The sequence below is a fragment of the Rattus rattus genome, chromosome 2, assembly GCF_011064425.1.
Source record: "Rattus rattus isolate New Zealand chromosome 2, Rrattus_CSIRO_v1, whole genome shotgun sequence".
NCBI lineage: Eukaryota > Metazoa > Chordata > Mammalia > Rodentia > Muridae > Rattus > Rattus rattus.
Window position 1 is genome coordinate 67,523,783 of NC_046155.1, and position 24,920 is coordinate 67,548,702.

The 24,920-nt window shown below is 44.7% G+C and overlaps 1 protein-coding gene across 1 annotated transcript in view; it reads left to right on the plus strand.

Moving 5' to 3' along the window:
- C2H10orf90 (chromosome 2 C10orf90 homolog) overlaps nucleotides 1-24,920 on the plus strand; it is a 228,774-nt gene that overhangs the window by 117,689 nt on the left and 86,165 nt on the right. The gene's annotated exons all lie outside the window — the stretch shown is intronic.

The following is a 24,920-nucleotide window of genomic DNA, read 5'->3' on the forward strand; positions in this document are numbered from 1 at the left end:
TGTGATAGCTACTCCTGGTTGTCAACTTGACTACATCTGGAATGAACTACAATCCAGGAATGGAGGGCACACCTGTGATCCAAATCTTGAGGTTGGAAGCCTCGGGTTTCTGACCTGGAGCTTGAATGACATGGAGATCTTGAGGCATTTTGGCCATGAAAAGCTTAGGCCCAGGCAAGGTAGTCCACACCTTTAATCCCAGAAGACTTGAAGCAAGCAGATCTCGAGTTCAAGGCTGGCCTGGGACAGAGCAAATTACAAATCCAGGTGTGATGCTACACACCTTTAATCTGGGCCACACCTTCTGCTGGAAGCCTACATAAGGACAATGGAAGAAGGAAGGCTATCTCTTCGACTGCTTGCACTTCCCATTCACAGCTGCCCATTGTTGGGTTAGTTGGACTGCAGACTGTAAGTCATTATTATAGATTCCCTTAATATGTAGAAGGCATTCCATAAGTTCTGGGACTCGAGAACCCTGACTAATACATGGTATAAGTGGGCACCCTATGCTTGTGTGTGTGCACATGTCATATTTGAGTGTGTGCACATGGCATTTGTGTATATGTGTTTGTGCTTATATGCATAAATGTGTGTTAGCATACTGTGGCCATGGAGGGTATGGGGAAAAAAACAAATTGTCTTTGCATACCGAGGTGAGGTTCATATAACATTATCTTAAGCAGTTTGTCATGCAGTGTTCTGTACCTTCTGCTTCTGTCTAGATCCAGAAGATTCTCATTATCCCCAAAGCAAACTTTGCATCCATAAGCAGTCATTCCCTGAAAATGATGAACTCGCTTCTCTTCTCCTGGGATTCAACTAGTCTGGGTGCCCTGTATAAGGGGGAGTCATCATCTGACTTACTGTGTTGGACAGCAGTCTCCTAGTCTCCAGCGTCTTGTTTTTGAGGTTTACCTCCAGTGTAGCAGGTAGTAAGTACTCCATCCCTTTCTGTGCTTAAATGGTACTCTCTTGCACGCAGGCACAGCAGTTGGCTTACACATCCTTGCTCATAGACTGTGGGTTGGTTCCAGTCTCGTGCTGTGTAGACAGTACTGGTAAGAGTGCTTTTTGAGCATCTCTGAGAGCCTGGCAACTCGGATGCCACCCCATTTGCACCACCTTGTGTCCCATCTGCAATGCACAGGGTTCCCATTTCCCTATGTCCTACCAACACCTGGTACTTTAGGAAGGAGCCCAACAGGAGATGGTGGCATCTCCTTGTGTTTGTTTGTTTTCATACTCTGGTATCCCAGGCTGGCTTTCCTGAACTCATGGCGATCCCTCTGCCTCTATCTCTCTAGTATTCAGATTATGTGCATATACCTCTAGGCCCTGCTGCACTGTGGCTTTCATTTATGGTGTGGATCTTTGTCAGTACAGATACAGAATCTCCCTCGCTGTCTCTAATAAAATGGCTTGCTAACCATCTGATTGTTGAGTTGGGAGATCTTTACACACACTGGATATGAACCCCTAATCAGATATAGGATTTGTGACAGCCCCAACCTTGTGCGTTGTCCTTTTCTCACTTGGTGTCTTCTGATAGACCAGCCTCACTCTACCATGTTCCTCACTGTAAATCTCTTAATTGGTAAACAGCTCTGGGCATCCTTTCATCATTCCATATCATACTGCAGGGCCTTATTCACCTTTCTAAAGCATTTTTTTTTCTCATAGAGTTATAAAAGTTACTTTCATGCTTCAGATTTTACTATTTTATTCCAATCTACTGTTCAATTTATAATTTCGCATGTAATACCATTTGTTAAATGAAAGTGATTCATTACTTCATAATCCAATTATTAATCTTTTATAGACTCTAGGATTATTTGTCTGCTCTTCAGGGCTAAGGTGGAGTCAAGGCAGAGCATCACCTTTCAGGCATTCAAGGCCCCAACCATCACTACAAACAAAGAAGCCCAGGAACAAACACTTCTGTCATTGCAAGTTCTTTTTTGCATCTTTATTTTTGTATTTTTAACCATTTAAAATGGACAAGTGGCTGGAGAAATGACTAAGCAGTTTAGAGTGCTAGCTGATCTGGCAGAGGGCCCAGGTTCAAATCCCAGCTTTCACACAGCAAACTTCACACCTAAAACTTCATTTCCAGGGAGTCTGACTCCCTCTTCTGAGCTCTGCAGGCACCAGGCACGCACATGGTGTACAGACACACACAGGCAAAGCACTCATACACATAAGATAAAAATTAAAAATAAATAAGTGTAGACTACAGCATGATCTTATTCCTAAGCAGATTACTACTTTCTGTGCTACTCTGTTCTCTGGCTTGAGATCTCTCTCTCTCTCTCTCTCTCTCTCTCTCTCTCTCTCTCTCTCTCTCTTTCTTTTATTGAATATTTTTTTATTTACATTTCAAATGTTATCCCCTTCCCTGGTTCCCTCCCCCTCAGAACCTCCCTATCCCATCCCCTCTCCCTCTGCTTCTATGAGGGGGCTCCCCCTCCCACCCATCCATTCCCACCACAAACTAAGTCTTTAAAATAAATGCTCCCTTTTTAATTTCCCTTATCTGTCTACCTCCTCCTGGGCTTGTTTTCTCTGATATCACTGTGAAGTCAGCTTTGGTGTAGCCATCTCTGTACGTCTTTAAAACAACCCTGACCTCTCCCCCCAAATGTGTTCTCTTTCCCACATACATTCACAAATCAGATTGTCAATTTGCAGACCAAATATAGATTCTATAAGTTAATCTGGGCAGAATGAATTTACAGCAGTTCCCTTTGCATCCAGGAACATGTCACACCTCCCCTGTTTGGTTTCTTTTCATTTCCTCCCATATGATTTTACCACACTTTAAATATAGGTCATGCATATTTCATTTCAGATGTGTTTCCAGATAGGCTGACTTTTTGTTGCTAGTGTTAATTTGTTTTCTCCTGGTATTTCCTTGTTCACTGCCACTGTTCTTCACAGTTATTGTCCCTTGTAGATTGGTTTGACTCTGGGTCAATGAGTTCCACTTTATTTCTAAAATTTTATTTTTTAATGTATGCATATGTGCGTATGTTCCCACAGATGTGTATATTCATGTAGAGGCCAGAGCAGGGCATGAGATCTTCTGGATTTGGAGTTACACACCCTTGAGGATTCCTGAGTTGGGAATTGAACTCAGAGCCTGTGAAAAAGCTGCAAGCTCCCTTAGCTGCTGAGCATCTCTCTAGCCCACCTCCCGTTCTCTGACAGTTCTATGGTCCCACTTCCCTGCTTCTTATATCTTGTTTATTTTCACAGTTTACTACACTGGGTCTCATTGTTTATAATGAGTTCCCCCAAACCCATAAGTCTTAACACGCTTAACAAGTGGAAAAATTAACTCATAGACTTTTAGAATATGTTGCTCTTAGAAATGTTGTCTTTTGCATAGAAATCACCAGGGGGGAAAAAGCATTATATTTATTTTGTTTTATTTTCACTATTTTTTCTTGGAGTTTAGCCATTTTGTGGGTATTCCAGTTTTGGGGTGGATTGACCTCCACACTATTTAGCCTGGGTGAGTAGAAGAGAAGGAAACACAAGATGTGTGTATTTATTAACCTCCCCTTGAATTTTAAATAAGAGCACTTGCTGGAGGTGACTGCTTTGAATGAGACCTTTGTCTTGCCCTAAAGAATGATTAAAGAGGCTCCCATGAGCAAATAAGAATCCTTACATAGTACACAAACGTGCGCGCACGTACACACACACACACACACACACATACACACACACACACACACACACACACACACACACAATCAATCAGCCTCTCTACTGCAGAACAGACCTGGCAGGCATATGTTATTCTATTCACCGCAGGTCTGTTTTCCCTGCTAAATGCACAATTCCTAACGAAAATAGGATTTCTAAGAATTCCAATGTGAAAAACCCTTCCCAAATGCCCCCACAATCCATCAGGGCAGACAGTTCCTGAGTATTGTTCTATTCAGCGTCTGGACTGTGGGGGCCTCCTCCAGCCTCGTACTCCGTGGAACCTTGGAGGTTTAATCAACTTCAAAGCTACTTTAGCTCCAGGCTCAGTTTCCTGTAGCCAAGAGTCTCTTGCCCATCAGCAAAGGACCAGTTTCTGGCAGTGTCTCAGCTGGCATGGTGCCTCCCACCATCGTGTTAAATGTTTCATAATGCTTTGGCTTTGGGGCTTCCCCACACAGCAGATGGCTTTGCTTTTGGTTACTCTAGAGGAAAACTCCTTCAAGTCTAGAATAAGCGGAGGCCAAAGGCAAGGGTCTCAGTATGGACTTCCAGGTACAGCTACTTGGGTTAAAATCTCACCCCTTTCCTTGGGGGCTGGAGGAGGCGCTGGATCCATTTGTTCGCTTCTCTGGGCCACAGCTTCCTGAAATGTCATATAGTTAAATGAGAAAAGGAGATGAGGACCTATGACCACAGGTGCCAAGTGTACACTTCTCAGAGATGCTGTGACAAACTTCCACAACAGCGAGGAGGCTGAGACAGACTCGGGCAAACTCGCCCCTGGAACCTTCCAGATACCCACCATCGAGGTGATGGCAAGGTTGGTTTCTTCCAAAGTCCAGGAATCTGCCTCAGGCTTCCTCCAGCTTCCCGTGGTTGCTAAGTGATCTTCGGGGTCCCTTGTCTTATAGAAACAACACCTCATCTCTACTCATATCACTTTGTTTTAGAGGCAGAGTTTACGTATCCTAGGCTGGCTTCAAACTCATTAAATAGGCAAGAATGACTTTTAATACACCCAAACTTTCTGATCACCCTTTCTCTGTCTTCTGAGTGCTGGGATCATGGGCGTGTGCCCCACACCTGGATTCTACACTGCTGGGGATCAAACTGAGGGCTTCGTGCCAGGCAACAGCTCCACCAACCCGAGCTACACGTCCAGCCCCTTCGGCCTGCACCTCTACTTGACATTTTCCATGTGTGTGTTTCTGCCTCCGGTTTTCCACTTACACACTAGTCAGATTCGATTAGGAACCACCCTGCCCCAAGACCTCATTTTAACTTGATTATGTCTTTAAAGGTCCTCTCCCCACATGGGGTCACACTCTGACATGCTGGGGCTAGTGTTTGAACACAGGGATTTTGAAGGAACATGGTTCAACCCACAACAACATTCAATAAACACGATCAATGGTGATTTTTTTTTTTCAGCAGCACACCAAAGCCTGGGGAATCAAGTCCAGATGAAAGATTACAATCTGCAGTGGGGGAATCAAAGAACTGTAAGACAAGAAGGAGTTTGCATCTGTTGAGCCAAGCCGTAGGGAAACTTGAAAGCAATGGGGTATCTGAGGCTCTAAATCTTGCAGGAGAACGGCCTGTGAAGCTGGGATCAGAGGCCTCTGGGCTCGTGCGTGCGTGCGTGCGTGCGTGCGTGCGTGCGTGCGTGCGTGCGTGCCTTGGTGAGTGAGTGCATGTGCTACACAGGGCTGACACCTGAGGAGGTTCTTTACTCTGGTTACTGCTGTCAGAAGCTCCATCTGTGGAAGATACTCTTTTCATGGGCCAGGTAACCCATGGTGTTGGGGCTGAGGGGTTTTCCGGGTTGCTAAGCAACGGCATTCTCTTTCCTTGGGATGCACCCCTCTCCCCCCAAATATCTCTCCTTAGGTAAAGGCTACCTTGGGACCACTGATGACAGTTTACAACTTCTTTTCCACATGTGCTATCAGCTCTAGGAAGTCTTCCCGTTGGACGGACTGACACTTTGTCAGGCCTTGGCTGTTTTCCTCATTAAAGTGTGTTAGTGAATCTGGGAGACTTGACTCAGGGTCCTCAGAAGAAGTGGCCCTTGAGGATCTGTGTGCTGCACAGCGTTAAGTGTGATATCAAGTCGCCCTGCCTTTTAACTTTCAAATTCCACGTGCAAGTGATAAAAAAGCAATTACCTGTTATCTGAATGGGGAGAGAAGATAAGCATGACCTTGCTTTCAGGCCTCTGGATTTTTACCTTCCTGTGTGTGTTTAATCTCAGGTGTACTTGTGGTTCTAGGGAGTGGTGGGATTGCCTGATCCTTCCCTCAGAGGCTGGATGTTCTGGGAGAGACACAAAGACCTTGAGCAACCACCCCCAGGCTCTGAACCTGGCCCATCCTATAACCTGAGGGATTTTCAGGTGACTTGGAGTGGGTGACTTTGTTTGTTTGTTTGTTTGTTTGTTTGTTTTAAAACAGAGTCAGACAGGGTTGTGAATGACTCAAGAACGCTGCTTGGTGAACACTTAGCTGTGGCTTCACTCCCTGGTCTGAGGTGTTGGTCTCAAGTTGAGAGAACAGGATGAAGGTTTCTGTGAAGCCAGCATAGCTTGGTGGGGCTGTGCACTTTTGGAGACACCAGGTCTGGCTTCAATTCATTTCTCGGAGTCTGAGCTTCCATTTCCAAATTTAATTGATAGTTTATGCTTTGTTAGTTTTACTTTTTTTTTTTTTTTTTTGGTTCTTTTTTTCGGAGCTGGGGACCGAACCCAGGGCCTTGCGCTTCCTAGGCAAGCGCTCTACCACTGAGCTAAATCCCCAACCCCTCGTTTTACTTTCTTATTGAGACAGAAGTAAGAGCTGGGCTGGAACTTGGTCTGTAGACCAGGCTAGCCTTACCCAGCCTCTGCCTCTCCAGTGCTGAGATTGGAGGTTTATACCTGATCTTAGGGTAGCTTTTTCAGGTGTTTTGCTATTTGTTTGTTTTGAGATACAGGGATTTCTACAGGTGCTCTGTAACCTTTAACCCTTGCTCCTCCTAGCTCTAGCTCTAAGCACTGCACTTTGCATACCGCAATACCTGTCTCTCTTTCTTTAAAATGGGGTCCTACAGAAGTAAGGACTAAGGACAGAACAGTGCAGGCCAGCTCCTTCACAGTGCTTACACACTCAGGGAAGCAGGGCACACTGACCCTTCCCTGAGGTCTTCCAGCAGCATCAAGAGCTGAGAGTGAGTATGGCTGGCCGGTGGGTACTCTTCTGTGTTGTTTGGTGTGAGGAGGAGAGCCCTCTGGGAAATGGGCAGTGTGCACAGGTTAGGCACTTCTATTGACTAGGGTCCTCTGGTTATCCCACGGCTTTAAACAGAGCTGGAGCAAACAAAGGGCTCAAGCCGAGGTTCTTCCAGCTCCTTTGTTTCCTGCTCTGGGACCCGCAGTGCCTGGCTCAGCTCGTTCCTGAGTAAGAGCTGCCCCTGGCAAGGATCCAAGCACTAGCGCCTCTTGCGGCAGATTTTTAAGGACAGCCCTGGTTTGTATGGGCTTTATGAGTTTACTGATATTCAACCTGTGTTCTCTACTGAGAAAGTTCAGGAGGGAAAGGGCCGCCAGCTAATGCTGATGAGCAAGTCCGGCTGTCACCTATTTAGGAAATAGCTACGATCCCTCCATATTGGCTTCCAACTGGATAATCGAAGAGAAAGAAAAGCAAACATGCTTTCAGATTTTGTGTTAACGCATGTGCTATATGGACCATACCTTCACTCCTACCACCATGGGCTTTAATCTTCTGCAACCATAAGGCCAAACAAACTCTTCTACGGGTTGTCTTGGTCATAGTGTTTTATCACAGCAATAGAAAGGTAACTAAGACACCATCCATGCCAGGGTGTAACATTCTGATGTTGTGCTTGCTTTGGGGCCACCCACATTTCTGTAAGTAACCCCTGAGTTCTCCATAACTCAGTCCAGTAGACTAATTGGTTCACTAAATTGGACTTGGGCGATCTTTTCTAGCCCAGTAGTTCTCAACCTTCTTATTGCTTCAACCCTTTCCTATAGTTCCTCCCGCTGGGGTGACCTCCAAACATAAAATTAATTTAGTTGCTACTTTGTAACTGTAATGTTGCTACTGTTGTGAATCATAGTGTAGATATCTGATATGCAGGATATCTGATATTGGAACATCATGCAAGGGTCATTCGACCCCAAAAGGGTCTCTACCCACAGCTTGAGAACCACTGATTCAGTCTTTCATCAGTGACCTATCTTTGTTTACATCTCCTCAGGAAAAAAGGGCAAAACAGGCAACATCAGCCTCAAGCTGGCAAGGCCTAGCCATTCTTTAGGAGGGTAAAGGGAAGGAGAGAGACAGCACGTTTGTGCCTCTCACAGTGGGTTCCTGCTTGCTGCCTTCATTTCTTTATGAAGCTTCTGCTGCAAACGTGTTCCAGCGCCCACAGGGTCTGCGTCTCATAGGAAAGATGCCATCTGAACACTCTGGATTGAGTCCCTCGCTGGAGACCCAGAGCTTGTCACTCAGCCCAGCTCGGCAAACATTTAATTAGCTCTTATCCCTATTGGCAGCAGCCGCTTCTTAGCTTCTGCTGTGTGGCAGGCACTTGTGCTAAGAACTTTCCAGGCAGTAATCAACTCCAGAAAGGAGTGGGAGTCGTTTTCTCATTTACAGAGGAAGAGAGGCACTGACAGGGTCAGGATGCTGAAGTCAGAGCCGGTGGCAAGCCTTGCTGTGTTCAACTCACTCCTGCTAGCCTTCCCTCCACCAACCCAGGTTGAGTAACTCTTGCCAAAGTACCCAGAAAAGTAACTGTGTAGCCACTGCAATGAATGCAATGGGATTGGGGGACAAACACATGGAAGGACTGGATTATTTGGTGTTGGGACAAAGGCTCCTTGGACGCATCCAAACTGATCATTAAATGATAGGGTTCCTTGGGTTGACTTACGTCTATGGACTTAGAAAAGCTGTCACTTTGGCCTTTTGTGTGCAGAGCTAAAGTCAGTGTAGGCTGACTTGGAGGAGATTAAATCCATTATGCATGAAGGTAAGTGTGAACCCCAGACTTCCACAGTCTGGAGTTAGGTGAGGTAAATCTGTCAGAAGCACTTGCTTCATGCTCATTCACAGGAAGGTGAATCCAGACTTCACTTACTGGGAGTCCATCTGAGGTGACTCGTTTTTTTAAGCAGGCCCAGGAAAATACTCAGGCTAAGGCTAAGTCAGAGAGAGAGAGAGAGAGAGAGAGAGAGAGAGAGAGAGAGAGAGAGAGAGAGAGAGAGAGAGAGAGAGAGAGAGAGAGAATAGTTTTTGCTGTAGCTGTGGTGCTTCGAATGCTAGGCCCATAGAGAGTGGCCCTATGAGGGGGTGTGCCCTTGTCTGTGCCATTGTGTGTTGAAAGTATGTGATCTTCTTTTTCATATTGATTTTATTGGAGATTACAGTTAAGAGATTGTATGAATCTCAGAAGAGACTTTGAACTTTTGGACTTTTAAACACTGTTGAGACTATGGTAGAATATGGGGACTTTTGAAGTTGGACTGAATGCATTTCTGCACTATGGTATGGCTACAAGCCTATGGGGACCAGGAATGGAATGTGCTGGTTTGACTAGGAATGGCCCATGGTGAGTGACACTCTTAGGTGTGATGTTGTTGGAGTAGGTATGGTCTTTCTGGAGTAAGTGTACTACTGTTGGGACAGGCTTTGAGGTCTCGGTCCTTCTGCTGCTTGTGAATCAAGATGTAGAATTCCCAGCTCCCTCTCCAGAACATGTCTGCCTGCATACCGCCATGCTTCCCGCCATGATGAAAATGGACTAGACCTCTTATAAGAGTTGCCATGGTCATGGTGTCTCTTAACAGCAATAGAATCTAAGTTGCTTTCTAGTAAGTTTTCTAGAGCCAAGAAGTATTGGGAAAGGAATAAAGATACAATTGCAATTGCTAACACTGGGAGGGTAGCCTCAGATCCAGGCCCCTTTGCCTTCAGGGAAAATCATGTTTATGATGAAGATGCAGACTGAGCATGGAAGACTCCCTGCAAGGCTGTTTTAGTCTGTTTAGGCTTCTGCTTCTGTGATAAATACCATGAATGAAAGCAATATGGGGGAGGGAAGGGTTTATTATTGGCTTACAGGTTACAGCCCATCATCAGGTGAAGCCAAGGTAGAAACTGGAGGCAGGAACTTGGAGGCAGGAACTGAAGCAGGAACCAGGAAGGAATGCTGTTTAATGGTTTTATCCCACAGCTTGCTCAGTTTGCTTTCTTAAATACTCCCCAGCACCTGCCAAGAGATGGCACTGCTTGGAGTTGACTAGGCCCTTCATCAAGAAAATGCATTACATGCTTGCCTACAGGCCAGTAAGATGAGGGCATCTCCTCAATTGAGATTCTCATTTCTCGGATGATTCTAGCTGGTGTCAAGTTGACAAGCATAGTAAGTAACACAAAGGTTGTAATAGAATAACTCACCATACAGATATTAAGCCATGGGTTAAGGTAGAGAATGAGAGGCTGGAGTGAATAGAGACAGAAGGGAGCCAGACATGGTCCAGAATCCTGCAAGCACACTTGGGAGGGGTTGGCAGTCCATTTCTCCTCCATAGCCAAATTGCAGAGGACCTAGTGGTTCAATGCCCTATGTGGAGTGGCCTGAGTTTGTATGTCACTCCTAGCTGCCTAGAAACAGCCAAAAGCAAAGAAAAAGCAAAGTTTTTGCCAACCTAGGGAAGACAAACAGATGTTTGGTAACTCTATTTTGTGTTGGGCTATTTATACTTTTGTTAATACTTTGAATGACCCTGTCAATTAAATATTCCAACTATATCTTCTTTGTTAGACTATTTCCTGTATGTGGCAGGCTTTTTGAAGTCTCCTTGTGAACAGAAGATATAATTTATTGAAGTTCAGTGTATCCCCCTTTTCTACTTTATTGCTGTTGCTTTCTGAGCCTTTTATGAGACAGTTTCACTAACTCCTAGTTTACAAAGGCATTCTGCCATGCTGCATTCTAAAAGCTGTTCATCTGTGATTTATCTCAAATTGATGTCTGTGAATTGTGAGAGGAAATGGTTAAGGTAAGTCTGTCTGCTGGGACCATTCTATGCCTATAAGGAAGTTTACTTGGTGGAGAGGGGTGAGTCCTATTTGAGGATTGTAGGATTGTCTTTGCAAATCTCTTAATTTTGTGTATGTGTCAGGGATCTTACCTTGGGAACTATTGACATTCTGGGCCAAATAATCCTGCCGTTCGTATCACACGATAATTAGATGCATCCTTGGCCTTAGCCAGTATCATTTCCCTCCTTAGTGGTAACAGGAAATAATGATGCTTAGAGTGGGGAGGCAAAGTGTTTTCAACATGAGAATTTATAAATCGATTTGAGATATATGACTGCCAAATAGTGAAAATGAATAAACTTGAGGTACAAACATGGGCATGGGTCACAAATCAAAATAATGACATTTGAAATCAATGAAATAAAAAAATAAAGCACCAAAGGCTAGTTTTTCAAAAGAAACCTTATTAAGGAAAAGATTTTATACCACACCAAGAGCCCCTGTCATGGAAGAAAAGGGTGGTAGCACTACAGAGCCTATAGATGCTGCCTCTCCTTAGAGTTGCCTGAGGACCACATCTCCTTTGAGAAAGGCCTGTTTTTATTTCGTCACTTTTCCCCAGATTCATTTTCAGAAGATTTAAAAATTAATTTTGATGTTAAACTTTTGTCTGTTACATGCCTTTCGATACTGTTTTCCTAATCTATGACTTAGCCTCTCTCTACACAGTCTTGTTTAGTGAGAGTTTGTTTTAGAGCAAGTAGTAATCAGCAACTATTAAAATAGTTTACTAATATAGTTTGGATTTTCTCAACTTATATTTAATGATATTTTCATTGAAAACTTTCTAAAGATGCCTTTTCCCACCCAGGGTGACAAAAAGTAATAACTATTCTGTGTTTTTAAAATATGTTTTTAATTTTAAGACAGGCTTTCATGTAGGTAAGGATGACATAAAACTTGCCACATAGCCAAGGATGGCCTTGAACTTTGACCTTCCTTCACCTCCTGAGTGTTGAGGTGTCAGACATGCATCACCATTCCTGGCTTTAAAAACAAGATGTTTACTTTTACCTGATTTTAGGTTAGCTCTAGTTGATTGGTGGGTTTGATAAGCAATAAGGTTGATATGTGGGTTTTCAAAATAACTGGTTGCTCAGTCATCATTTACTACCATTAATTTTGTTTTAATTGTCAATATCTACTAATATGCTATCCCCACTGCATTTCCATATGTCTGAGGTCATCATTTATATTCTTTTGTTGCTGTTCTTTGCTGCCAGTTTGGTTTTGTTCTTTCTCTAGTAGTATATTGCCTTTCCCATAGCTTTTAGAGAGCTTAGCATTTGGTAGGACAAATCCATGGTTGTTTCCCATCCATCTTTCTGCAAAGACAGCCTTATTTATGACCTTGACTAGCCATGAGTGACATGCCCCTATGTCACAGTCCCACTCTCCCACACACATGGAAATTAAAGTCATCAGACAGCAGATAATTCCACAGGATGCTGGAAATCATGCAGTTCATGTGGAAAGGCTCTCCCAATAGAATGTTAGGGAAGGACCTGGCATCCAAGTACCTGGTTAGGTCAGAATTGCTGGGCAGGTAAGGGAACCTGGAGAAGGTTCTGGGAGTGGCCCTAAGTAGTGAATGCTGGCTCATCATGTCTTTGTTGACCTCTGAGCCGAGCAGTGTGGCCTTGGAACCTCATTGGCTTCCTGTCCTAGAGGCATTCTTTGGGTTACTAGCTTTTCTTCCTTTAGTAGCAGCTTCGCTTCACTTAGTCATGCCTTGAATGTCCCAAACCCCCACCTAGCCCTGCTGAAACTCCCAAGGCCCCATTTACCTTCCTCCATGTCCACGCTCCCCACCTAGCCCTGCTGTGCATCCCAAGCATCTTGAGCCACTTTCTTTGCCCTTTGTTCCCATGCACCCTTTTTATTTGATTTTTTTTTTTTTTTTTTTTTTTTTTTTTTTGGTGATCTTATGATTTTACCATTTGATTCCTCTAAATCACTTCTAGCTTGAAAAGTGTTTCAGGGATCCTTTGTCTAGGTATCTGGAGGTGCTAAATCCATCCCCCCCCACTCCCTCTCCTCCCTTCCCCCTTAATCCCTCTCCCCTCACCCACCTCATACCTCCCTTCCTCCTCCTCCTCCTCCTCCTCCCACCTTCCTTCTCCCACTCCCCCCACCTCCTTCTGTGCCTTTTCACATCCCTGATCCCTAGTGGACCCATTGCCAGTGACTTCACAGGCCCCTCTCCTTTCAGTCTCAGTGAGAAAGGAAAGGCCACACCTGGCACAGGCAGAGAGCTGCAATTACTGAAGCTAATGTTTTGTCTCTCACTAAAGTTCAAGTTCATTAGTGAGACTCCCTTTGTCTTGTCCTTCTGCTTTCTGATGAACTGCTACTTATTTTGCAATCAAGAGTAAGAAAGTTGAATGTAATAACAACTAGCTTCATTAAGGTTTTTGAGAATGTTAGGCCTCACATAAATTTCAGGAGGGCAGAGATGTTTTTTGCCTGCTGTGTCCATCACTGTGACCTCGGTATCCAGGCCAGGGTCCTGTCCGTACTGAATGCTGCACTAATGCTTGCTGTGGAGGTAAAGAAATGAAAGTCATTTGCTGCTTCCACAAGCAGGCAGTAGGCTAAGGCTCTTTTCTCAGCAATAATCCAGTAAAATAGAAACCGCAATGTTTTCTTTGTAGATAGGGACACTGAGGTACAAGAAAGTAAGGTGACTTGTCTAGATTGAAAAGTTCAGAAGCTTCCCAGTTAGAGGCAAGCCCACATCTGTGGTATTCCCTCAGCCTCATGTTTGACCATCCATGGATAAGAGACACTGCCTTATGGAAGTCTGGGAACCTTACTGCTGTCATGTCATTTCTCCTCCCAGGAATAGGGGGGAACAGGGTGTAAAAAGGCCATTAAGCTCATGAAAAGATGCTCAATGTTGTTATCCATCAAAGCAGTGTAACCACAATGGGATACCAGTTCGCATGCACTTGGGAGCTATAAGGAAAAATATGACAGACAATAGCAAGTGTTAGAAAGGATGGAAAAACAACAAAACCAAACATGTAACCTGCCTATGCTGTCACTTATGACACAAGATGATCCAGATGCTTTGGAAAATAATTGGTTTGGCAATTCTTCAACAGGTAAATATGGAATTACCATATACCTTAGCATTTCAGTGCACAAGGGCAGACATCTGCATGAAAACCTGTACACAAATGTTTATGGTAGACTAGGTCAGCCTAAATGCCCATCAGCTGATGAATGACTATCAGCTCACAAGCAGTCTTTCCATTTAACAGAGAATTAGTCTGCTATGAAAATGCATAGAGTCCCAGTGTATGTACAACACGAGGGAGCTGTATAAATGACGCTAAGTGAAAGAAGCCAAAGGAAGCCACACCTCCCATCATTCCGTCAAAGTAGTGTCCAGAATAGGTTAACCAGAGAGCAAAAGCAGATTAATGTGTAATGGGGATTAGGGTAACAGGAATACATAGTAATTGCTCATTGATCTGGGACTTCTTTGGGAGGTGATAGAGGTTTCCTGAAGTCACCGAGCTATGCCTGTCCTGTTCAAGATGGAAACTTGACTGAATGAGGCTGATTCTGCTGTTTCCTGGCTGAGGCATTTTGGGGAAGCCCTGCCCATTTCTGGTCTGCTATTTCCTTCTTTGCCTTGAGGTAGGAGTGGCTGTGAAGATGTTTCTAGAGGCTCTGAATTCTTTTATGCTTCTTACCTCTAGGGTCAGTTTCTGTGATTCTTGACCCATTGTGAGGTTTGTCCTAAGCAGAAGGAGAGGATATAGCACAAGGAATACAGAGAGCTGGTGGTTGCATTCAACTGAGATGAAAAGCCCAAGAAGTCTAGGGGAAAGCCTTCCAGGTGAGAGCAGCCCCATTCTAATTGGTCAGCATAGCGGATAAGCTGTTAGGGAGTCCTGTAGAGGCTACTTCGCCTTCTAAGCAGGGAGTCAGCTAATGGCAGGAGTGTGGGCAGGCCTCTGCAAGCCTGGGCTTTTCCTCTGGTCTTGTGCTCTCAGATCCAGCCCAGGGATGGTGCCTCTCCCCACTCCCTACCCCAGCCACCTGATGTGCTGTGTGCAGTTAATGGCTCTTCTAATGAGAGATTTACCACTTGGGGCTTTCAGACGCTGCGCCAGCCTCATTTGTCCAGCTCTTGGCGGAGCCTGTAATCATCTCTGTGGGCTCCAGGCTTGCAGTTATGGCCAATTCAGCTAAACAGACTTTTGACATGAAGTCAGAAGTCCCATACACAAGCGTCATGTTGCTCCACCATGACACCTTATGAGAATATGTTTGCATCTTGTTTCTCTAATGAACCTGAAGTGACCAGTTCTTCTGATGTTACTGGAGTGCATGCTTGGCAGCTGGGTTTAGGTCACCATGGGTCATCTTGTGAAGAAGTTTCAAAAATGTCCTAGTTTCTGTCCTGGAGTTTGGACATCCTCTAGCCTTGAATTAGAATCTAATCACCCTTGTTCGTCCTTTAGAAAGCTGCATGCCTGAGCCTAATGACCTGGGATCCTATTATAGACTGGATGTCACCTAGATTAGAGAGGGGGCTTCCTCTTTTTGCTCACTATTGTCCCCAATTTTTGCCAGTACAGCCTGGGTAATGGCTTCCCCTGTAATTGAATGGCCAAATGACTTCAGTATGGTATAGTGATGATTTGTGTTCAGAAAGCTTGATGGAGAAGAAAGTGGATGTAAGAAGCCTGATGCACACTGGTTTCTTCTTCACGAGAGGAAAAAAGTGGAGATTGCCACCCTCTTCCATACACCTTAGCTCATGTGCCCTTAACACTTAATGTCCCAGCCATGGCTGGATAGGACACCAAGAGAGAACAGGACATTGCTCTGTAGTCCAAGAAGAGATAGGGCATTGAGCCCTCGAGAGATGTCAACCTGCTTAGGCTGCAACTGAGTGGGTTTGAACCTGGTGTCCTGGCTGCCTACTGGGGCCTCTTCCATATGACCATGCTGTGTCCTCATGAGGCCAGAGGAAAAAGACAAGATTCTCATCTTTCCTCTTCTTTCGTGAAGTGTTCCTACTACACAGATTCTGGCTCTCTGCTTAGGTTGCTAAGGAATGGCAGGAAGTTTGATCCCCATGCCTGGACCTGGGTTGCCTGAGCAAGATTGGCCACTTGCTCTGTAGCCTACTCACAGGATGAGATGCTCTCCCCTTTCCTTTCATCTCTTTGAATGCATGGGGGCCACACAACACTGAATGCTTGTGTTCAGTTGTAGCCATCTATCACCACCATGATGGTCTCAAACCAAGATCCTACTCCCCATTTCCCCCTAACTCCATACAGGCAGTAGCCTAGGAGGAAAAGATAATCATCCAAAAAAATATATGGAGGTTTTCATGTGGCTGCTAAAATGATCTATGAATCTGTCTTTTTCCCATACATACTTTCTCAAGAAGATACTGCAAGGCTGGGGAGATTGGAAAACCTTGGTTTAAACCCCAGGAACCAATAAAAAAAAACAAACAAAAAAGCCACTGGGCACAGTTGTATACATGATGTAACCCCAATGCTGGGGGGGGGGCAAAGGCAGGTGATTGCCTTGGGCTGGCTAGCCAGCCAGCCCAGCCTAGTTGGTGAGGTACAAGCCAATGACACTGTCAGAAACTAAGGCTAGCTAAGGTCTGAGGAGTAGCACTCGAGGATTGTCCCCTGGTCTCTACATGAGAAAGAGCTGCTGTGGACTTAAGAAGGAATTGCATAAGATCAAGTTGGAGCCACAGACTGAAACAATGGGGAACCTGCAAGCACGGATGAGAAGCCAGAACTTAGATATTTGTGCATCCACTGTATTGAGCATTACTCACAGCAGCTAAAATGCAGAGGCACCCCAAGTGCCAGCTAGCAGATAAACCACTAGGAGAATGACATCTGTCTGTGTGATGGATGCTACTCATCTTTCAAATGGATGGGGAGTTCCAACACATGTATAACCCTGAGGATGTTATATAATGTGAAATATGCCAGTCACAAATAATGCTTATATGTTGAACTCAGATGCTGTCCCTACTGTTGGGGAACTCATAAAGAGGAGTGGAATGGCAGCAAGGAGTTGAAAGTAAGGATGATTTCCATTCTGCAAGATGAGAAGTTCTGGGAGCCGGACGGCATTAGCAACATGACTGTTCTCAGTGCCACCAAATCACATGCCTAAAAGTAGCAGAAGTGGAAATTGTTACATTATGTATGTTTACAACATTTTTAAGTCATCTCTCTCTCTCTCTCTCTCTCTCTCTCTCTCTCTCTCTCTCTCTCTCACACACACACACACACACACACACACACACACACACCATTAGGCCATGACTCTTCAAACATAGGGACTTCTGAGTGCTGTGTGCCTGTGTTCTCTGATACTTTACTTGCGGCCTTAGTGAACATGGAATGCACTAAGGCTGGACGGTGGTGGGGCTTATGCTGTGTATACCAGCACCATGAATGTGGAATTTGTATGTGCCTTACCATGTTGGGTGACCTTCACAGTTGAGGATACACCCCTTATGCTGTCACCCTAGAAGAGATTCATCCCTGCCACAGATCACTGCATCATGTTTCAGAGGACCAGCGCCTCATACTCTGGGGGTCTTGTGCAATTACATTCTCTGGGACTGAAAAATTCACAGGCTCTAAGACTGTGTCTATTTCACTCCATAATTGGCAAATTATGTGGACAATGTCTAGCCAACATCTGCCTCAGAGTCAGCTCACAGTCCAGTTCAGCCATTGTGACCCTATGGTGACACACCTTGGGGTCAGCCAGTGGCATTCACTTTGCCTAACTGCTTATAAAGGCACTGCTCATCTGGATAATGACCACGCTGTGGGTGCCTCATCCCAGAGCATAAAGCTGTCAGCATCCCAAATGATCTGTTTCATTGACGGTTCTGAGTTATGCAGCTGGCCATATCTCCCCTTTGCTCTTGGCTACTGCCTCTCATGCTTGAGTAGTGATTCGTGTGTGCCAGGGCCATCTCAGCCTAGGGGCTATTTCGTTCAGTCATCTCTCCAGTGTGTCATTGGCTTCCACCACAGCTAAAAACAGCACATCACTGTGCAGTTGACCACAGCCATCTCCCATACCTGTAGTTTCACTGACTGTGCTTTGTTTCCTGTAACCAACCATAGTCGGAGAGCAAATGGGAAATTTCAAAAGCAAACAAGTCGCCTGTTATAAGTTGTATTACACGTGCTGCGGAGATGGCTCAGTGCATAAAGCAGCTGCAGCACAAGCATGTGGACCTGAGTTTGATTTCCCCAGAACTTAGATTTTAAAAGAAATCCAGAGTGAGAGCTGCAGAGCTGACTCAGTGGATACAAGCTCCGATTGAGCAGTGCGAGACCTAGAGTTCAGATCCTGACACCCCTGTAACAGGTTGGGTATTGTCCCATGCATGCCTGTAATTCTAGCCCTAAGGAGCATGTAGATAAAAGGATTGCTGGGGCTTGTCAGCTGCCAGTCTAGCCAAAAAATGACAAGATCTAGTCTACCTGCCTCAAAGGAATAAGGTAGAGAGTAATAGAGAACACCTGACACGCTCCTCTGGCCTCCCGACAACACACACCGTCATGTGCACTAGTACACAAATGGGCACATACAACACACAGACACACAGCACACCACACCAGTGACGATGCATACTTGTAATGCCAACACTGAGAGAGCAGAAGCAGGCAGATCCCTGGGGTTTATTGGTTGGTCACCCTAGTTTACTTGGTGAGTTCTAGGTCAGTGAGCGAGCCCTGTCTCACAATGCAGTGTGAATGGTGCCCAAGGATAGACAATGGTGCCTGTCTTCTGGACTTCACCTGCATCTTTGAACACACACACACACACACACACACACACACACACACACACACACACACACACACAAAGAGAGTCTTATTATAGCATATAATTGTAATTGTCCCTGATTGGTTACTGTTGTCAATCTAGTATTCTGCTTGATTTTTAAATTGTACTTTGTCATAGGTTTCCCAGTATAGGGAAAGCATAATATGTAGATGATATCATCTGAACTACTTCCCTCTCTAGATAAGGGGAAATAACTGTAGAAGCCACTTCAAACTGAGTCACACATAAGTCACAAGCTAATGTTCTTCATATTTTAGGGTCGAAGATAGTTTATTTGATTGTATAAAAGCCAACCATACTAGCTGTTGCAGTTGAAGGAATGTCATATTGCTGAAATTGAACTAGACACCAGCTTTAAAAATTAGCAGTAAGCAGATTAAATTTTTCAATGTTGTGATGTTATCTGGGTATATTTAGTCCTAAGAAATTAAAAAAAAATTTTTTTTAATTGTGTAACTGTGTAGGTCTGTGTACGTGTGAGTGTAGGTGTCCACAGACTCCAGAAGAGGATATTGGACACCCTGTATCTAACCAATGGTTGTGATCCTTCTGGGGTGGGTGCTGGGAACCCAGCTTACGTCTTCTGTAAGAGCAGTGCATACTCTTAACCTCTGAGACATCTTGCAGTCCTCCTGAGGAACTTTTATACCAACTCACTGGCTGTTCAGTAAGGAAACAATATAGTCAAAGCAAGTGAAATAGTAGAAAGTAGAGACAGATTGGAAAGAAATCTTCTGACTCCAGGTGGTACTTAAAGAATTTTTGATGTTTTATTACTATTGTTGTTGTTATTATTGTTATTTTTCCTTTTCCTGTCTAACTGTTCCTTACAGGAAGCTTTTAAATAATTCTCTTGAAATTCATCAAACTCATCAAACTTGTCAAATGAATCTCAGATGTTAACCCCAAATTAGTGATGACAAGAAGTGGCCTTCAGGTAGCTATCCACCGCCTGGTTGCTAGGTAAACATTCCAATGATTTCATCAGCCAGATCAGGGTGGAAGGTTGGGAGTCTGACTCGTTCTGAGAGTAGCTACAGAGGCAAACTGGCCATGTTCCTTGATTTAGCAAGGCACATCTTTGTCTGTAGATGGTCTTTGAAATGAAGTAAGATGGCTTTGAAACATCAGTGGGACATGATTAAACTGTCTGGGGAAGGTATGTGTTCTTGCTTTCCCCTCACAGATATCAGAGTATGAATGTTTGTCTTGTATATACTTAATGTCTTCAACTGACCAGACATCCTAGGTACCAAGTTCCCAGGGGAAAAAGATGAGATAGCAGTTGAGAGAAAGAAGCACATGTTATAATATTGTCTGGGATAGGGCTGTGAGTTGACGTGGTTCTCCTAAAAGATGTTTCAGACCAAATGCTTGGTGGTCTGAATGTGATGTTATTGAACAACATGGTCTTTGAGGATGTGGTTATGTTAAGTGGAGATCATACTGGGTTAGGGCTGTCTCGAGACTCGATGGCTGCTACCTTTATAAGGGCAAAGGGATTTAGAGGCATAAACCCATGAGAAAGATGGCTGTGGGAAATAGAGATGTCTGAGATGGGTAGCTAAAGACAGGAGCGACTCAGAGAGTCCTTCTGAGAGGAAGTGACTTTGAATTGTGTCAGAGATAAAGGGTTCCCAAGAAAAGGCTGTAATCAGATCAAAGCTGTGAAGAAGTTGAAGGTACCCAAATCCAGGATGTGAAGTAGTTGAACCTCTGGGTGCTCATATGTGCATTCCAGTGTTATATTTTCTAAGCCTTATTGTGAATAACACTATTTTAACAAGAGGAGCCATGGAATCTCTCTATATGGTCACTGCTGGTGGTGTTAAGGGGGCTTAGTCAAGCTTGCAAGGAGGTATAATTTACGGTCCCTGGCCCAGGTGTGAGCTTGCCAAGATCGGGAAGCATAGGTAAAGTATATTGAAGGAGAGGAGCTTTCCCACAAAACCAGCTTTGCCTTTTGGGAGGATCCAGGGGGTGAGAGAAGGCAGGGATGCAGAGGGTAATGTTTCTGTTTGTACTGTAGATAGGGGCGGTGTGAGCACTCATTAAGGACATAGAAAAGATGGATGGAATGGTGAACTCTAGGGAAGGTAACTGACCCCCTTTTGAGAAAGAGTTCATTGGGAACGACTTGGAAGAGCTGAGCTGTAAGCTTTTAAAGTATCATTTTAGTACCATTAAGGTGTTAATACATAGAGGGTCCCTAAATCCTCTGGCTAGATTGATTGTTCCTGGATTTATTAAGGGGAAGAAAAGGTGAACAGGAGCCATCAAGAAGAGAACCAATGGTAGACAGAAGAACACGATGTTCTAGAAGTCCAAAATAGAAATCTCTAGAGGCTCAACTGAGGTGAAATCCCACAGAGACAGTGGAACCTAAATCTGAAAAGTCATTTTTCTCTAAGAAATGTGTCTTCAAACAACTGCTGTTAAGGAAACAGTGGCAATCAAGAGCAGGCCTTGACTCCTGTCAGATTACAAATGTTCTTCTACAGCATCAACCAGTACAGAATGAGGCATCTGAGTGCACCTCTCCTCTCCTCACCTTTCCGCACCTCTCCTCTGCCACCATGCCTTAGATGGAGAGGGTGCACTCAGGCACACACCCAGGGCCCACACACTCCCCTGTTTGCAAGTGGCATTGATGGATTGGTTCATTAGGCAATACACAATGGTGCTTGTCTGCTGTTTGTAGGGACAGCGTGAGTCGCGTTAGACAATGTGTAGGAATTTATTATTCTGTAGGTATCAATGCATGAGTAGCCCCTTGTCTTTATTCTCTACCTTGCCCTGCTTTCTGTCTTGCTTTTGTCTTCTGCTTGCTTGTGCTACTCTCTCCCCCCACCCCTTTATGTTTAAATTCTCCTATGATAATCCTCATAGTCATCCTGACCTAATGCAGAATCACCTAAGTGTGTACCTTTGGATGTGTCTGTGAGAGGTTTATCTGATCTGGGAAGACTTCCTGAGCATGGGTGGATAGCACCATCCCCATGGCCTGGAGTACTAGACTTAATAAAAAGGGGCAAAGAAGAGAGCGAGCTGAGCCACCAGCATTAACCTGTTTTCCTACAGTGGACACCAGGTCTCAGTGTCACCAGCTGCTTCCCCAGCTTGAGCCACTCTCCCTGATTCACCATGACAGACTGTAACCACAGACTACAAACCAGAACGAACCTTCCTTAAGTTCCCTTTGTCAGACATTTTGCCACAGCAATGAGAAAAGTTACTAATGCATGCCATATCTGGTGAGACCATTCAACTTTTCCTGGCCCCCTCAACTGAAAGAGCTTCTTGTGTCTCTTGGAGGCCTGTGATAGCAAATCCATGACATTGCCTTGACATCCACTGGAGAGCGGGGAATCCCTCCCACCTCTGGCTGCTCAGCACAGGGCCTGTCTCTTCGGCAGGATGGCTCAGTTTGCTGGTACTGGAGCAGCCTGCTGTGGCGTCTTGGAGAGAGATCAGGGAGTAGAATAGCTTTGGGTATGTGGCTCAGGCTGAGTTTAGATACAACTGTGATTATTCCAACAGACTCAGGAGAGCATCCCTCAGTGTAAGCTAGTGAGTTAGTGAATGGACAAACAACCAGACCATTAAATGCCATGCACCAGCAATGATGACTGTGGGTTACTGGAAGGTTGTAATTAGCTGCATCATAAATATTAGCTTACTCATGTCACTGCTAGTTTTATATTAAGTGAAGCCTCGTTTGGTCCCCATGCATACATGTGAGGCACAGATCCTTGAAAGTTGAAGGGTAGTTTTTGAATTAAAGTACCATGGTTTCCTTCTGGGTCATCAGATCCATAATGGGTGTTATTAGTCTAAGACCATGTTGGACTTGTGATGCCTCATGTGCTGAAAAACTGGCTGAAGCATGGATGGATATCTAAACTCTTGTGTAGGATTCTTACTTGGTAGGTCTGGGGGTAGGGGTGTTGGCTGGTGGCATTACTAGAACAGATATTCCCTTATCAGTTCCTCCAATGCTGGCCCTGCTGCTGGAGGGACATGCTTGGAGAAACTCTGCAGTGGGATAGCCTTGAGGGGTGGTTAGCCATTACAGCTTTTCCCCAAGAATCAAAGCCCTTAGACAGTTAAAAGCATTCAAGGATAAACCATTCTTAAAAGATGATCCAAAGGCAAGTGGAGGGTATTCAGTGGAGGGGACCTGAGTGAGGATGTTGTTCAAGGTAAAGTTTGGCCTTTGGTTAATGTTCTGCCATGGTCTTTTATATCATAGTCATGGTGGTGCTAGTCCATTGTGGAGAATGATGTTCAGGGGAGAAGGAAGCTCTGTACTGTTGACAGCAAGTTCCAGACAGCAAAGGAATAGAGTAGCAATCCAGCAACGGGAGCTATGAGGACTCAATAGCATCAGCCATGTATGCTGACTTTAGGGATGGAGGGAACAGAAGCAGTGAGGCCAAACAAGGTTGCAGCTATATGACTATGATTGATACCTCAGCTGTGGGTCTTCAGACACAAAGCCTAATTGGACAGGTATCCTCAGTTGCTCAGGCCTCACAACCTAGGCCAGTTCTTTTCACCCAAGCCTTTTCTCCACACAGCCACTTTGCTGTCTTTATAGATTGCCTCACACACTGTATTAATTAGGCTTTTGACTCTTTTCTATTATGTGTCATAAGCATTTTCCTGTGTTGTTACATAGACAACATATGAATATTTCAAGGTTCTACATTCTGTCTACCTGAATCTCCCCCTCACCTACTGTGGTGCAAGAAATACAAAACCCTCAAATATGCACATATTCAGATACATCCTTGATATGAAGGCGTTACCTTGGATTGTCCAGGTGGACTCTGGTCCAGGAATCCTTGCTCAAGGGAAACAATAGGGCAGAGTCAAGGAGAAGGAACAGCAGCAAGGGCAGAGGCTGGAGTGAGGTAGACACAGGTTAAAGAATATGAATAGTATCTAGAGCAAGGAAAAAGTCAAGGAGAATGATCCCCCACTAGCATCTTTAGAAAGCAATGCTTGGCTGCTAATTTGACATTTAGCTCAGTGTTAGATTGACATCTCTAGAGGATGCATTTGTCTTGTGGCCTTTTGTTACAGCAGGCATAGGAAGCTCATAGTTACTGAATCCCTCTTGCTCCCCAATCCCAGCAGCCTTCCCATCCCCCCGCAGAAACAAAGCTATTCACTCCCAGTAGTATCACTAAAAATGTCCAGTAACCCTGTGAAGTAACCACCTCCGTATCCTCCATCACATGGGGAGAAGCCCAGATATGCTGAGTAATGTGCTCAAAGCCACCCATGTACCCAGAGTTGTGACTCCAGCCCAGGGACTCTGTGGTCCAATTTTAGTGGCTACCTGACCCATTAGTGCCACCACATCAGTGATGCCGAACTTTAGCGAAGAACTTCCTTGACTTGTGCTAAAATCCTCTGCCGTTTATGGAATATTTACCCAGTATCTTTGCCCAAGTGCTTTAATGAGGATCTCCCAGAGATGTGAAGGCAAGGCCTGTGTTTCTGTAGGAGGCATCATTTTCTTCATTTATGGACAAAGGCGGGGTCCACAGCTGATTCACTGTAGGTCAGCTAGGGCCAAACTAGAGCAGACAAAAACCCATCTGGTCTCCAAGACTGTGTGTATGTTAAAGTTCTCATCCCCACACCATGCTACCCAGGCAGGCCATGTGACTTCTGTCGTCATCCGCCTCAATGTGAAGCATTGCGCAGGCACCCACTGTGCCCTTCAGGTCTGACATTAGTGCTTCACAGAAAGTAAACTGTGTCACCCTGAATGACCCTCTGTCACCGAGTGACAGTCATAGATGGAACCACAGTCCAAGTCAGGATGGGATGCAGGTCCATTGTCACTCAAAGACAGACCATATGGAGGTAGGCTTTGGTTGGGTTAGAGGTGAACCTTGAAAGCCCCCAAGGTCCCCTCCCTTGCTTTCTGTCATCCTTTTTCTCTCATGTCCACACTGCTCTTTGAATAAAAACATTTATCCTGCTCCCCTAAAAAAAAAGGCCCAAGGTTAAATCCTGACCCCTTCACAAATCTGCTAGACTTAATAGTACTATAGTATGTGATCTACCCCACTCCCACCCCACCCCCCCAAATACTTTGAGTTGGAGATCAAGTCCCCACCTCCACCCTGATTGCATCATATTCTATAATTCTGACATAGGATGTTAAATTTAGGGAGTCTGTTTTTGACATTTCTAACC